A 17725-nucleotide genomic window follows, 5' to 3' on the forward strand; every position below is an offset into this window, starting at 1 on the left:
GGGGTAGATTCAATTGTAATCCAAGGGTGGGGAACTTTTGACTTTTTTGTGGTCTGTGATTAAACAAATGAATGCACTTTACTTATGATTGAAAACTAATCTCCATTTGAGAAGAGGGGCTTTGTGATGGACTAAATGAATGTACAGCCTAGGGGTGGAGTAGTATTTAGAACAGGGACTTTGTGATTGATAAAATGAATGTAATGTCCAGGGGTGGGATAGTACTTGGAGATTATTGAATTACACTTGGTAAATGCTGTATTTTGAATGATGTTATATTTTGATTTTCTCTGTTCTTAATTTTTCACTGAATAAAATGGAGAGCACCTATGCTGGTATTTTGAACTTTGGGAAGTTGCCTTTGCTTGGCATTACAGCAGGTAGCATGTTTTGTCATTGGAGTTCTTCAAACAAAGCCTGGTGGAGTACTTAGTCATGATATCAACAAAGAATGTTTGGTTTAGGTATGGGTTGGACTAAATTACATCCAACCTTCCACCCAGTTATATAAGTGGTGAATTTGCATGTACTTGGGGATGCTTGAAAATAATGTAAACATTCCTGTAGAATTCTTACACTATTAATATGTACACACACACTAATTCTCTCTTTCCATACATACACATACACATTCACACACACACACACACACACACACACACATATATATGTATATGAAGTTATTTTATTCATATTTATCATATTTTACACAGTTTTGGTCTTAAGTTTACCTTCATTCTATGCAGAAAAAAAATATTTATTAACAGATTAATAGTGTAAGACTTCTCCAGGAATGGTTAGATTATTTTCAAGCATCCCCAAGTACATTCAAATTCACCATTTATATAACTTGTTTTCACTGTCTCTCTCACCCATCCCAAAAGTTATTCCATACAAGGGTAATTAATAGGAATGCATGTAATAATTACTTATCTCCCTTGATTGTTGTCAAGACAGCATTGAAGCCCCCTGGCCATATAAGGTATTATTAATATTTTTATTGACCCATTTCAAAAGCAAACGCTTAGTGATAAACAGTATTAATGGGTATGAAGGATCCATTTTACATGAGGTCCCATAGTTTCCACTGGTTATCTTCTATTCTTTTCACTGTGGCAATGATTAAATAAAATAATATTACAAATAAGCAATTAATATTCTAATTATATCATTTACATTTGATCATTAAAGCAAGATGGCAACGGCAGCTAATCAGGAAGCAGAGACCGTAGCCAAGCTAGTGGCCAGGGTCCTGCACGCTGGGGTCGAGGCACACTGGCTTGGAAAGTTGATGGCATACCTTGGTGCCTCCAAACAGGCATTGCAACTCATCATCTCCATCGTCCTAGGATACCCCTTTGCCTTGTTTTATCGACATTTCCTTTGCTACAAGGATTGCTACCTCATCTATCTCTTCCACATTGTCACAGGCCTCTCAGTTGCCGATTTTAACTTTGGATACCAGTTCTGCCACTCCTTGATATGTGTGGTGCTACAGTTCCTCATTCTCCAGCTTATGGGCCTCACTGTTACTGCTGTCTTGACCACCTTCTTCTTCCAGATAGTCTACCTTCTTGCTGGTTACTATTACATAGCCACTGACAATTATGACATCAAGTGGACAATGCCACACTGTGTCCTGACCTTGAAATTGATTGTTCTGGCTGTTGACTACTATGATGGAGGGAGAGATTGGAATTCCTTGTCTGTTTTACAACAAAAATATGCCATTTTGACAGTTCCTTCCCTGATGGAAATTGCTGCTTTCTCCTACTTCTATGGTAGCTTTTTGTTGGATCCCAGTTCTCTATGAACTGTTACATGAAGCTGTTAGGGACAGATGACTGATGTACCAGGGAAGAAATCCAACAATATTCTACCAGCTCTCAAGAATCTGAGTTTGGACCTCTTCTACCTGCTATTCCCTGCTCAGTGCCTATATCACAGAAGAATATCTCCTCTCCCAGGATTATGAAAACCACCCCTTCGGTTCTGCTACATGTACATGTTAGTTTGGGGCAAGTTTGTGCACTACAAATATCACCTGCTGGCTGGTCATGGAAGGAGTGCATTCTGACTGGGCTTGGCTTCAATGGATTAGATGAAAAGGGACATCCACTGTGGAATGCTTGTGCCAACATGTATGGCTATTTGAGACCATACCCCGATTCACTGGCACCATCGCCTCTTTCAACATCAACACCAATGCCTGGGTGGCCCCCTACGTCTTCAAGAGGCTCAAGTTCCTTGGGAACAAAGTGGTATCCCAGGGTCTATCCCTGTTTTTCTTGGCCCTGTGGCATGGGCTGCACTATGGCTACCTGATCTATTTCCAGATGGAGTTCGTCAACATTATTGTGGAGAGACAGGCTGCCCGCTTAATTATAGAGAGCCCAGTCTTGAGCAAGCTGGCATCCATCACTGTCCTGAAACCCGTCTTCTAACTAGTGCAGCAAACCATTCACTGGTTCTTCATGGGTTATTCTATGACTACTTTCTGCCTTTTTATATGGGACAAATGATTCAAAATCTACAAGTCTATCTATTTTCTTGGCCATGTCTTCTTCCTGAGACTCCTATTCATATTGCCTTATGTTCACAAAATAATGGTGCCAAGGAAAGAAAAAAATTAAAGAAAGCAGAGTAATCTGCTTCCCTGGTGGCCTAAAATGGGACTGGTACAGGAGCTACTGCCTTCCTTTTCATAGGACTCCTTTGCCCTGAGAACATGCAGAAGATAGAGAAGCAGGGCCTGGGAAGACATGAAGCTTCAGCAGATCTCTTTTGCCAGTTAAGGGGAAAGAAACTCTAGTGGAATGTGAAGGGATCCATCTCACACTTGGGCTCCCACACACACATTGACTTATCTCTCCCCTTCCATCTGGGAATCCTGTTTTCTTTTCTGCTGATTTACTATGATTATACATGTGCCGATATCACAACCACCTTCCTGTGGAAGGGAAGGGACACAGGTTCTACCTGCTTCATTTTTCTACCTTGGAATTGTACCAGGGAAAACCACTTCTATTTGTTTGGTTTTTCAAAAAAAAGGTGTTAAAACTATTTTCTTTTAAAAGCTATAATTTAAAATTTTTACCACTATAATCTGGTCACTTCTTGAATTATATTCAATTACTAAACAGATATACGTTCTTACTTAGATAATAGTCTACATAAATACATTAAAACATAATTGATGATGGAGAATATGTGGAAACAAGTCATACTCCTGACATTCATTAGATGTTTAACCTTTTCTTAATCTCTCAGCCTTCTAATTAACTCTCGAAAACTAAAAATTAAAATAGTTGCCATCTGCGTTAATGGAAAAACCAACACAAACAAAAATCAAGCATTGGGGAAGTCCTGGTGAAACTACAGATTTGGACAAATTAAGTAAAATAATATTTAGGACTATTAAAAATACTCTAACCTCCACCAAAAATTATATATGAGAAAACTGAAACTCACAGAAATGAACTTTCCTCAAGTTTACACAGCTGTTAAGGAATACAGGTCTCTCCTTCTATGTCTCTGTCTCTCAGATTTTCCTTTCCTTCCTCCTTTGCCCTCTTCTCTGTTTCTCTTTGCTTCTCCTCTCCCTTACCCTCTTCTTATTGTATAATAACATTCCATTCTCAATTCCTTTTCCACAGAAATATGCAACCCCTTTATATCTGTTAAATCTTTTTCATCAACTTCACATGTTGCCTGGACTTTCAGGATAAAACTGTCTGTTCATTTGGATGAGCAGGGGTAGGAATGTTGGAAAAGACCCAAGTCACACTCAACTAGCTTTCCATAATTATGAAACAGTAGTTTATTTAAAATATGAATCTATATGTCAGGTAAAGAAAAGTAATTTTTTTCCAAGGTGTGACTACATTTGTGCAATAACTGAGCTATGGCACAATCTAGTTATTTCAGTCATCTCAATGGATCTCCACATGATGGATGGTAATTATAGCACTTATTTTTTTTAATATAACTGAAAGCTCACAATCAAATTAATGATTTAAAACTATTTTGTTTGCTTAGAATGGCTGTAGTTATATATGTTTAACACAATTGTTACAGGGTTTTGCCTTTGGGTCCCAGGAATGCAAGTTTTATGTGTAAGCTAATCACATAGGTTTAAGTATAAAAGGCAGTCTTAAAAACATCCTTTAGGTCATCACACCTATGTTGTGAAGATACTAATGCAGTAATATCTGACATTAAAGGGACCATTTAAAAAATTCTAAATTTAACTGAGGGATCTGCAACATTGCTTTTTCATGCTATATCAGCATAAAGTTAATATGCACATACCTTTTATAATTTAAGAGCTCCTGTATATTAGAAAAAATTAGCGTTCAATGGCCCTTTAACTTCCACCTGTGTAGTGATCTATTGCTAACATATTGGCATACCACATAAAATATATAGCACTACTGAGTAGTTTGCTTAATAACTTTTGGCAATCACTTTCACACACTGCAACAAATGTCTTTTTCTTTGTTGCTTAATCCATTCTACATATTTCTTTGGTCCTTTCCAAATTAGAATAAGTAAAGAGTTACCTAATGAAGAAGTAATGCTTTCAGGGCATTTTGGCTTTCCAAGGATGTCTTAGCCACCCAAAACTCACCATATGTCATTTCTAAAATGATTAATTAGGTAAGATTTTCAGGGATGAACAGAAGAATTCACTCAGGGCACACACCATCTATATGTATCATATTTTACTTGAAACACATTAAACTGTAATGGAGGAAAACGTCATCTTTTAATCACACTAACAAAATGCCTATTCTCAATCTCAAGCTTGTAAAAAACACACTCAGAATTCCAAGGGTTTCATTAAATGTACAAATTAAAGTCACTCAATCTTGGCATATTTGGGAGCATAATGTAAATCATTGTTTATTTCTCATACAATAAGTACATATTTTTTTTCTCTAGTCAGCAACAACTTCAAACAAATAACATCAGTACCATTGGCAAGGCTCAAGAATTTGTCTACAGGAAGAAACAAAACATAGCAGATATTCATGTCTGCCATGTACTTCTTTTGTAACTATTTGGAATAAGGAAACATCTCCAGTGATATAAGAAATGACCTCTGTGTATATTCACTGAAGTAATAAAATCTTTTGTAGTGGATGCCCAAGTTCTCATTTCTATACACATCCCTTACTCAAGAAACCCTAAGAATTTCACCCCTTAGAATGTCAAGCTTTCCTCAAAACTCAGCTTGGCTGCCATGTCCCATAAGGGGTAATCTGTCCCTCTTCAAATTGTTTTCTCCATATTCTGTATTTAATTAGTTTATGCATGTTTTATTTTATTGTCTCATCCCACTTCTCCATTATATTAGAATTTTAACTCCTTCAAGAAATGGCTTTCATAATTTGTAACTTTTCTCCCATTGCCCAGCTGCTGTTTGTCCTTCATTCTCAAAGAGAACTACGGCTTTATAAATGTTATGCTATGACCTCCAAATGAATTGGATTTAACTGAGGGAAGGCTGTGCAGTCACATTCTCTCCTCTTAAGCCATCTGGGTCTAATAGCAAGATATAGATCAGGATGACTGGAGAAGACCCCCAAGTCTCAGAGGTAAGATTTGAACAGAGCTCCTCTGACTCCAAAGTCAGTTATTTCTATTAGATAAGTTGCCAGAAATATTATCTTCATTTTATAAGAAACAACACTAAAATTCAGATTGGGAAGGATCTTATGCAAGGTCACAAAGCTCTGCCAGGCAGACCTCTAACTTTGGGCTATTGCCTAGCACTATGCATATGGCAGGAGCTTAATAAATGCTTACTTGAATTAAGTTGAATTATATGCCTCTTTCCAAATATCTTCATGATCATTTATTATCTTAAGTAAAGTCAAAAAACAAATCACAACACATCTGGACTTTACCACTTAATTCCTGTGTGACGCATGCGAGTCATTTAACCTTTATGGGCCTCAGTTTCCTTATTTATGAAATGAAGGACATGGACTCCATGACCTCTAATATCCCTTCTAGCTCTATATCATTGATCCTATGATGATCTAATATTTCATGGATGTGATAAATAATTCACTTTCCTTAACATGTAGACACAAGTTTAAAGAATGTTAAGGCTTGAAGGTATAGTGTATTAGATGATGAAATCTGTGTAAAATGAGAGGAAAAAAATAAAGACATATGAAGAAAGAATTGAAATATGCAGGCATGAGAGAAAGTTTTATAAAAATAAATTCCATCTTTATCTTTTTTAGTTTGATGTTATAATGTTCATGTTCCTTTTGTTTAGGATGTATTTATGTGAAGGATCTATGATTTTATCAACGTGGGAAACTCATAAAACCATCTGTCAAAAAGCTTAGATTGCTGGAGGCATCTAGAAGTAAAATCACTTGTCCTGGTTCACACAGCTGCTTAGTATTAGAGAATGTTTGTGAGGGGCAGAGGATTCTGGGAAGATGGTGGAGTAGGTCAAAAAATTCCAAGCTCTCAAGATTTTTCTCCCACAAAGGAGTTAAAATAGCACCTTAGGGCAAAATGTGGGTGGAGATAAATAAGAATAGGGGCATAACTATGATCCTCCTAGCACAATTTCAGAAGATCTGAAGAAAAATCCTAGGACTAGGTTTGTTCCCTGTGAAGAGTAAACACCTCCAGGCTAGGTTCTGTTTTAACAACAAGCTGCAAGTCCTGGGGTTAGTTGGTTTGAGAGACTGCCTCTTCACAGCCACCAGAAATTTACTTCTGGGTTAGTGAGAGGAGTTGGGCATTTGAGCCTGGGAAGTTTGAGGGAACCTCTGCTGATGAGGAATGACAGACCTAGCTGTGCTTCAAATAGCAGCAGGGGTGAGAAGAAACCAAGACACATCCCATGAGTACAGTGGGGCAGAAAGTCCCTGGCTGTGGGCATTTACAGGAGTCTGGAAATTTGGCTTTGATTCCAGGCTAGAGGGGAAAACTGAAAATCTGGGGCAAAAGGCACCATTTCCCACACCCTTGGGCTAGAGGTGATTACAAAAATTAAGCTATTACCACAAAAAATTGCACAGGCAAACGAGAAAGAATCGAACCACAGAAAGCAGAAGGCTTTAGATTTAGATTTAGGTTCAGATTTATGGAATGGGAAGATAGGGGAGGGATCCTTGTAGGGTGGTAGGCAACTCAGAGGGCAAGGTAGTAAGTAGGCAGAAGTAACATAAAGGAGGCAAGAGGGATAGGAAAGGAGATATGCACACACATACAAAGATCAGAAGTAGAATAGGTTTAGGAAAGTATATGTCTATATATGTCCATATGTATATGTGTATATTTATTATCTATAGTTATAGAGAAACATCTAAATTTTATTCTAGCCTTCTTGTAGGTGAAGGGAGGAAAAATAACAAAGTAAAAAAAGTGCAGAGTAGAGAACAAAAACTTACAAAGAAACAAAGAAAAGAGACAATCCTCAACACAACTTGTATTATTTATCTTACAGGCTTTCTTGAAATAAAAAATTATTTTTAAATATTTTGAATCCTCTCATATTCTGCTATGCACACAACATGCTTTTTATTCTTTCTTTGTGTTTAAGTTCCAATATTTATTTATTATATGTTTTTGTGTCTTTTCTCATTTCTTTATTTGTGATCTGGCCCTTGAGTCTAAAACAAACAAATAAACAAAAAGAATGCATTTGAACATGTCTTCCTAATTCAAAGTCCAATTCTCTAGACACTATTCCATGCTGCCTCAATGTAGCATATAGAACACATATAGCTCTGTTTTGGGGAGGAAGGAGTGAGATGGTGGAAGTAGGAGCGCACTTGAAACCTCATGGCTATAGGGAAATCCTTCCTAAGAATGCTCTTTCCAAGAATATCATTTAGTAACTAATTCCAACTTTTTCTGAAATTTAGATTTAAATTCTTATTGAGTACTGAGAGAATAATGACTAGCCCAAAGTCATATAAATAGGATACATTAGAGACAGAGCTTGAATCCATATTATTCTCAGATAGATACACTTCATATAAATAACTATAAATGCATGTGTATGTGTGTATAGACATCTAAATGTGTATGTGTATAGATGCACATACACACATGCATGCATACATACAGGTGCCACAATGGTTAGAGTGCTGGGCCTAAGTCAGGAAGACTCATCTTCTTGAGTTCAAATATAACCCCAGTCACTTATTAATGATGTGATCTTGAACAAGTAACTTTAAGTCTGTTTGCCTTAGTTACCTTATTTTTAAAATGAGCTGGAGAAGAAATTGGCAAACTTCTCCATTATCTTTTCAAGAAAGCTTCAAATGGGTTCACAAAGAGTAATTTTAAAATGACTGAACAACACACACATACATATATGTATATATACACATATATATGTAGATTTGTATATATGGCACATAATATGCATACATCTATATAAGACACATGTGAAGCAATGTGAATAAAGGTAGAAAGTTAGCTTCATGTGCAGGAATCAATGAATGAATTAAAAAGAAATGTATTAAGTACTTACTATGTTCCAAATATTGCATGCAGGCAATATAATTTTTTAAAAGATAATCTCTGCTCTCAGGAAGGTCACATATTAATTGGGCATGATAACATACAAAAGGAATTTCAGTTGCAGGTCGTGTGGCAAAGTTCAGCAATCTTAAGATGGGTGATCATAAAATGGAGGCCAAGGCCCGACAATCCTTCTGTTATGTCAGTAGATTAGATGACAAGTTCCTTGTGGTCCAGAAGGTAGAGAGGCGGGGCAGATGTTAAAACCTGAGGGTCCTCCATATATCAGAAAGAATAAGGTTGGTAACTTGTATCTCATTCAAACAGAATGAGCAGTCAAGCAGCCTAGATCAATTGTAGGTAGCTCAGGGTAGATGATGATGGTGGAAGAGAGGAAAGGAAGGGCTCCACTGTGGTGGCAAGTATCCCTGCTTGGGTTTATGACTCTTCTCTAACTCATACTGGCTGTGCAATCCTGATCAAAGCACTTAACCTCTAAATCCTCTAGTGTGCTAGGAACCTTTGAGGCAACTCACTAGAATTTCAAGTTTCAAAGGAGTAGACCTGCATTTGCAGAAATAACATCCTCAACTAGAAGTTCCCTGTATCAGTGAAATCACAGGTCTAGTCACCATCCCTATATTTTAAAGAAATTTTTAAAGTAGCATAATGACACCCCCTACACACACTGACACCAAGGTAACTGGAGGCACCTCAATGAATCATAATAGGTCTCAAAGTGCTTCCCAGCAGCTGCAAAACCGCTAAGATAAAAGACCTAGTGCTACTGGGTATTCATATACAAAGATAATGCTACCACTGACAGAAAATTAGTGGGACTAGTGGAGTTTTCAATTTTTGTTTTTAGTATCAATACTATATTTGCCTTAATTCATCCATAATTTTTCTTATCCTTTTCGATCACCAGTACAGATTTATAAGTCTGTCGAGAACCTGACCAGTATAAGATAAGAGAGGAAGAGAGAGGGATTAGGGGAGTCCATATTGCTTGAATTCAGCAGTAAGTAAGAGCTGTGACAAAACAAGAAAGACTCATAGGAGAGAAGGAGTAGGGAGAAAGGAAAAGAAAAGCATGACTCAGTCTAAGACGGAAGTGACTAAACAGTCAGATCAGGGACAAAATACAAGTATGACCTGAATCCGAAGATCGTATCAGGGGAACAATCATAAAATGTGTTTTCTTTGTTTTGGCTTGTCTTTGGGGCTGCAGATGAAAAGAAGGTATACAAAGTTCTGAAAATTTTAGTTTGCCTTTTCTAAGGAATGTTTAAGAGATCAAATCGTTTTATGGATACAGAATGGCTTTTTGCCTCTACCATCTTCCTTGTACCTGTGGAATCAAAGAGACAAGTAGCTGAAACTGCAGGGAGAGTTTATGTCCAGGACAAAGCTTCAGGCCTCATCACATAAGTGTTGAAGTTTTTTTCAACTCTTCAATGTGAAAAAATAAACCCCACGACGTCCCCTTCCTTTATGAGTAAGTCTTCAATTTTATAATGCAAGTAATTGAGAAAATCATATTTGCTCAACAAAAAGTTTCTTAGTAGCCAACTTTACTAGAATATTTATATATGGAGCATATATAAGATATGGTAGGAGAAGTGGAGTTGAAATATGTATCCATAACAGAAAGTATCAAATATTAAAAGCATACATTTTAAGGTGATAATCTCATTTTAATATATGATTTTATTTCTTTAATTTTTATTCTATGGTCTGGAGTAATGTTCATTTAATACTTTTTTATTAGACACAATTCCTTTTGGTGTCTTGTTGACAAAACACTAAGAAGGCATAGATATCAATATGATAACCTTGCTCCTGGCAAGTTGCTCAAATTGTTGGAAATGTTTAAAAACTTATCGTGAGGGGTGACTAGGTGACACAGTGAATAGAGCACCAGCCCTGGAGTCAGGAGGACCTTAGTTCAAATCCAACCTCAGACACTTAACACAAAAACTAGCATTGTGAACTTGGGCAAGTCACAACCCCAATTGCTGTACCTTCCCCCCTCCAAAAAAAAAAAAAAAGGAGTTCTTTTCTTAGGAGACGTTGGGTGGCACAGTGAGTAAGTAGAGCACTGGCCCTAGCATCAGGAGAACCTGAGTTCAAATGTGCCTCAGACACTTAACACTTACTAGCTGTGTGACCTTGGACTCCGTAGCGTGATCTCTTTTCTTCATTTTTGCCCTTCCCATATAGAATTCTGTCACAAAGGATGCATTTCAGAAGTAGTGAATACCTGATATGAGTTGATTCAGGAATATTTTCAGGTCAAAATGACACACAGTCCTTACCTTATTCCTGCTGTGCTTAACTATTGATCTCAAAAGTTGTCAGTACTTTCGTTTTATTTTTGTTTTTTTTTTTTCAATTTATTTATTTATTTTTAATTTTCAACATTCATTTTCACAACATTTTGAGTTACAAATTTTTCCCAATCTTTCCCCTACTCCCCACCACAAAATAGTAAGCCTATTGAATAACCCTTCCCCCTATATGTTCTCTCTTGTGTCCTCCCTCAGTTCCTCCCCCCCAACTTTCTAATAGGGCAAAATGTATTTCTATACCCCAATGCCTATATATCTTATTTCCCAGTTGCATGTTGTAGCAGCAAGCACCCCAAGCGTCCTCAGGGTTTGCAGCTACCACAGGTTCTTGGATCTGCTTTGTTAAAGGAAAGCAACTCAAAATGGGTTAACAAGCTTACTTTAACCAGTCAGACATATATTGTTTACCTTGTTCAGGAGAAAAGGTCAGCACCCTGAACCTCAAAGCATACAGGCAGAATTATCAAGACAGAAACATCAAGTAGACAGCTTTCCAAACTGTCCAACCATTACATCCATACCCAGTCAACATCTGGGTTTCCACATTCTGGGTTTTTCAAAGCCGGGGGACTCTCAACAACGGCTTCCCAGAATTCAGATCAAATCACAGAACACTTCTCAAAGTGAGTCCCAAAACAAAGCTACACATCAGGGCTTATATAGCCTTCTCCTGGCTCAGAGAATGTAACAACCTTATTGACCCACTGGCCAATCAAAAAGTATCTACTGAAAAACAAGCCTCCCTCCCCAGGCTTCTGGTGCACTTTAGCCTAGGGGCAGGGAAGATCTTTAAAATTTACATTCGCATTACACATGTATAAAGCAATTTTTTAAACATTTGTTTTTAAAACTTTGAGGTCCAGATTTTTTTCCCTTCTACCCTCCTCACTCACCCCCACTGGGAGAATAAGCAATTCAACATAAGTTGTACATGTGTAGTTATGTAAAACATTTTCATTGTAGTTATATTGTGAAAGACTAACTATAATTCCTTCCATCCTATCCCTCCCACCCACCTATTCTAATTTTCTCCTTTGATCCTGTTCTTTTTCAACAGTGTTTAATTCTAACTACACTCTCTCCCATTCTGCCCTCCCTTCTATCATCCCCGCTCTTATTCACTTTCCCGCTATTTTCCTGTAAGGTAAGATACTCAATTGAGTGTATATGTTCTTCCCTCCTTAAGCCAAATTTAATGAGAGTAAATTTGGTCCATTCCCTTTTACCTTTCTGCTCTTTTCCTCCATTGTAACAGTTTTCTCTTGCCTCTTTTATATGAGATACTTTACCTTAATTTCTTTCTCCCTTTCTCCTCCCAATATATTGCTCTCACCTCTTAATTTTATTTTTTAATATCATCCCTTTATAATCAACTCCTCCTGTGCCCTCTATGTATATATGTACATACATATGCACATACTCACATATATATACATATATTTATACACACATACACCCTCTTATACATAGATATATATGTATGTGTATATTCCCTTCAACTATACTCATACTGAGAAAAGTCTTATGAGTTACAATTATCATTTTTCCTTGTAGGAATGTAAATAGTTCAACTTTAATAAGTTCCTCATGTTTTCTTTTTCCTGTTTACCTTCTTATGCTTCTCTTGCTTCTTGTATTTGAAAGTCAAATTTTCTGTTCAGCTGTTTTTTTTTTTCATCAAGGATGCTTGAAAAACCTCTATTTCATTAAATGACCATATTTTTCCCTGAAATATTATACTCAGTTTTCCTGGGTAGGTGATCCTTGGTTTTAATATTAGCTCTTTTGACCTCTGGAATATCATATTCCAAGCCCTTTGATCCCTTAGGAAAGAAGGTGCTAGGTCTTGTGTTATCCTGATTGTGTTTCCACAATACTCAAATTGTTTCTTCCTGACTGTTTCCAGTATTTTCTCCTTGACCTGAGAACTCTGGAATTTGGCTAGAATATTCCTAGGAGTTTTCTTTTTGGGATCTTCTTCAAGAGGTGATTGGTGAATTATTTCAATTTCTATTTTTCCCTCTGGTTCTAGAATATCAGGACAATTTTGCTTGATAATTTCTTGAAAGTTGTTGTCTAGTCTCTTTTTTGATCATGACTTTCAGGTAGTCCAATAATTTTTAAATTATCTCTCCTGGATCTATTTTCCATGTCAGTGGTTTTTCCAATAGGATATTTCACACTGCCTTCTATTTTTTTTTCATTTTTTAGATCTGTTTTATAGTATCTTGATTTGTCATAAATTCATTAGCTTCCATTTGCTCCAGTCTAATTTTGAAGGAATTATTCTCTTCATTGAGTTTTCAAAATTCCTTTTTCATCTGGGCAATTCAACTTTTTAAGGCATTCTTATCCTCATTGGCTTTTTGAGCCTATTTTGCCATTTGAGTTAGTCTATTTTTTAAAGTGTTATTTTCTTCATTATTTTTTGGGTCTTCTTTAGCATCCTGCTTTTCATGGTTTTCTTGCATCATTCTCATTTTGCTTCCCAATTTTTCCTCCATTTCTCTTACTTACTTTTCAAAATCCTTCTTGAGCTCCTCCATGGCCTGTAACCAACTCATATTTTTCTTGGAAGCTCTTGATGCAGGAGTTTCTAACTTCATTTTCTTTCTCCAATTCCATGCTTTAATCCTTTTTGTCCACAATAAAGGATTCTATGGTCTGTTTGTGCTTCCTCAAATTGCCAGCCATTACTTGACTTTTGAGTTCTTTGCCACAGTATAACTCTGCTTTCAGAATGGAGAGAGCTACATCCCAAGTGGCTGTGGTTTTTTCAGTTGCTGGAACTATTAGGAGGGTGCCCTCTTGCTGCCCCTATAAGCTCTGGCACACTGGTTACACACCCCAGGACCACCACCCGATTGCTATCCAGATCCAAGCAGGTTAAAGCAAGAGCAATTACTCTCTGAATGTTCACTTGGTCCCCCTACCTTCTGCAGGCCAGGAACTGTGGAAGCAGCCACACAGCCAGCAGCAAGTGTAGCAGCCATACCTTTGCCACCTCTTGCCCCAGAGGCAGGGGCCAGACAACACTCTTAACCACCCAGTTCCAGCAGAGTTCCTGACTAACCTGTTACTTTCTTTTTGGCATTTATGGGTTGAGAAATCTAGAAACCACCATAGCTGCTGGTCATTCACTTTCCTGAAGTCTGCTCTGCCTCCTTCTGGTTGGTGCAACACTGGGGCCAGGAAGCATGGGGCTCACAAGGTATTGAGAATGGCTCCCAGCCCTCTGTGATAGAACCTATTTTTAGGCCTGCCAGGCTGCCTTCAGTGGGAGATTTGTTTCTCTCTGTTACTTTGTGAGTTCTGTAGGTCTAAAATTTGGTTAGAGTCATTTTTTGCATGTATTGGAGGTGGTAGGAGCTGGAGCTGTGAGGAAGTCCTGTTTTTATAACACCATCTTGGCTCTGACACCCAGCTGTCAGTACTTTCAATAAGCATGCAGAATAAAAAAGGAAAGGAATGGGACTAAGTTTCTTATCAGAAGGATACAGGGTGGACTAGTAGGGCATAGCAAAGAGACAGGAATATTTTATTTCTTTAGTAGACCTGAGGATTACTCAAGGTAAAGTGTGTAGAGACCAGAAGGCATTACTTTGTTCCTGCTGTTTAAAGGCTAATATGAAATGAGTTTTGAGTGTCAGTGAAGTTCCTATGGGAAGCATTTATCCAGGAGTTTGCACTAATGAATATGCTTTTGAGTGGTTTCAGCAGGTGCCATGGGTTAAGTGGACTTAAAACAAAATCATCATTTCCCTGATAGTAGAAAGACTATAGCTGAGGTCAATGAGTTTTCCATTTTACCCCCTTTAGTCACTTCAGTCGTGTCAGCTGGTGATTTATTGGACTAGGCTATGCATTGCCCATTTTAGTTTATCAAATTAAGCAATTTTTATAAGTGTTCTTTTTAAGAACCTGCTGAAATAAAGTGAAACAAAGTAGGGATAATCAGTTAAAAATGAGTAAGCAAAGTTGTTGGATTTTATAGTAAATTGGAATCCAGAAGACCATCAAATAATAGATGTAGAATTTGACGGTCCTTTATAGGTTCTTACTAAACTCCCTTATTCTTTAGGACGTAGAGAAGTAAAATGGTTTATCCAAAGGCATAAAGGTTGCAGCAAATGGCATAGCTTGGCTATGAATCCAGGTCTTCAGACTTCAAATTCAGTAGTCTTTTCATTCTACCACATTGCCTATCTGTTTTTGCTTTCTCTGCTTTTGGTTTGCTATTTTTTAATTTCATCACATATAAAATTAGAAACATTCTTACATTATATCAACATTCTGAGGATGTTTTGAAATTAATAGTATCACATATGATTTTTGCTTTTTGATCTGAACCTGGAATTTTTTTTTAACAGAGGGAACTACAATGTAACTTTGCCAAGACAGACTAGCAACTAACTTGTGATCTTAATGAGTGGGACATAGGACAGTTAGAAGGGACTTGTTCTAGGTCACACAGGTAGTGTTTGCAAGAATCAAGACACAAAAACATATATTCCTCATTCCAGGACTGGCCCTTTATTTGTTATAGCACAGTGTCTCTAGGAATAATGTAGGTTATTTCTAGGTAAGTTATACCATATCTTTATTTTATTTTATTTTGCTTTTTGGAGGTCAATTGGGGTTACATTGCCCAAGTTCACATGTCTAGTAAGTGTTAAGTGTCTGAGGCCAGATTTGAACTCAGGCCCTCCTGACTTCAGGGCCAGTGCTCTATTCATGACACCACCTAGGCCCTCTATACCATCTCTTTAGAAGTATGCAGTGCAAAAATAAAAGTCATTGTTTTTGAGTGTGTGAGTCACAGGCATATTTGTTTATATACATGTAAATATACACATATGTATATACACAAATATGCCTATGTACACATATGTATATATGTTTATATGTGTGTGAAAATTTAAGCTAAGCATAGATTTTCTACTTGTTTATGTTGATGAGGAAAAAATACTGAAAATAAATGAGAGTAAGAAATAATGATGTGTAGTTAATCATGTTATTTAGTCTTGATCCCTAAAAAAATTTATACATTATAGCCATCAAAGAGACAATGGTTCTTCTGATTTAAATAATCTGTGTAACTATAGACATGAATTAAAGAAAAGTGAAGTTTCAACTGAATGTTTCCACCTGGGTGTTAAGTTAGGCAGGCAAATGCCCCCGTTTTAAAAGCAGTGTCCAAATCTTCAATGCAGCATAGCAGGATAAAAAGAGCAGAGATAGATAAAAGTTGTATTCTTCCTACCCTTGAGTCTATTGACAAATACCTGGTTTGATCATTCTGCAAATCCTTGGGATTCATAAGATAATTTTTTTTGAGCATTGAGGACAACTATCATTAAGTAACATCTTTCCCTGTTTCAGGCAGTGGATCCCAAGAACTTCTCTGCTATGTGCTTGTCCAAAATGCTTTGATTGGTAATTTCTTCCACTTATTTTTTTCCCAATGACAAATTTCCCCCAAATCTCAGTGTGAGTATTCATAAAACAATAACTGTCCTAGAGCAATAGAAATCTCACCATCCCTACTTGCAACTGCTCTTAGCTCTGTATATTAAGTATATTATTTTTGCTTAAAAGTATTATCTAAACATTTTGATATTCTAATGATTTTGGACCCATTGGTTTAATTGGCTTCTTTAAAAATATACAGGTTATAGTAATACTGTAAAATTATCTCCAGAATCTCATATAGGGATTGGCTGGAGATTGTCATTGTTGTTAGCATATTGAACCAATAAAAACACATTGATTAAATGTTTCCTATGTGCCAAGTATTATGTCCTTGAACTAAAGAAGTTTACATTCTAATTGAGGGATAAAACCCATAAGAGGTTTTATTTGTTGGAAATAGGTAGGCTCTGGTCATCCCTTGGAAGGAGTAGTCAATCTTTATTTTTTTTAATTCAAAAAAATACTTTACATCATTCATTTCCATAAGATTTTGAGTTACAAATTTTCTCCCCATTTTCCCCTATCCACCATTCCAAAACAGCAATCCCCTCCCCCAATCTGCTCTTTCCCATATCTTCGCCCATCATCCCTCTGACTTTCTAGTAGGGCATGATGGATCTCTATGCTCCAGTGCCTGTATATCTTATTTAATAATATATGTTTTTGAAACATTTGATTTTAAACCTTTGAATTCCAGATTCTTTCCCTAACTCCCTCATCATCCACCCTTGCTGAGAAGATAAGCAGTTCAATATAGGTTGTACATGTGTAGCTATGAAAACCATTTCCATAGTGGATATATTGTGAAAAACTGACAATATTCCCTCTATCCCATCCCACTCCTTACTTGGTATATTCTCTACTTTGATCCTGTCCCTTTTCAAAAGTGGGTACTTCCAACTTCCCTTCCCCCAGTCTGCCCTTCTTTCCATCATCTCCCCTCTAATCCCCTTCTCCCCTACTGTTCTGTACGGTGATACACTATTTAGTGTGTATGTCATTTCCTCCTAAGCCAAATTCATTAAGAATAAGGTTGACTCATTCCCTTTTACCTTCCTGTTCCTCCCCTCCATTGTAACAGTTTTCCCTTGCCTCTTCTATATGAGATAATTTATCCCATTCTGTCTCTCCCCATCTCCTCTCATTATATTCCTCTTTCACCTCTTAATTTCACCTTTTAAGTATCATCCCTTCCTATTCAACTGGTCCTGTGCCCTCTGTCTATGTATACCTGTACACATATATACACATACTCACATATATATTCATATGCCCATACACTCTCCTATATAGACATATATATGTATATATACCCATACATACATACATATAAGTGTGTGTGTGTATATATATACACATTTATATTCCCTTCAACTATTCTCATACTGAGAAAAGTT

At 37.0% G+C, this 17725-nt stretch overlaps 1 pseudogene; it reads left to right on the plus strand.

The window, feature by feature from the left end:
• The first annotated feature begins 1195 nt into the window (after positions 1-1195).
• On the plus strand, positions 1196-2715 carry LOC138174733 (lysophospholipid acyltransferase 5 pseudogene; annotated as a pseudogene).
• The last annotated feature ends 15010 nt before the right edge of the window (positions 2716-17725 follow it).

This window comes from Petaurus breviceps, unplaced genomic scaffold, assembly GCF_028583685.1.
Source record: "Petaurus breviceps papuanus isolate PSGF00001 unplaced genomic scaffold, PetGlider_PUasm1.0 76, whole genome shotgun sequence".
NCBI lineage: Eukaryota > Metazoa > Chordata > Mammalia > Diprotodontia > Petauridae > Petaurus > Petaurus breviceps.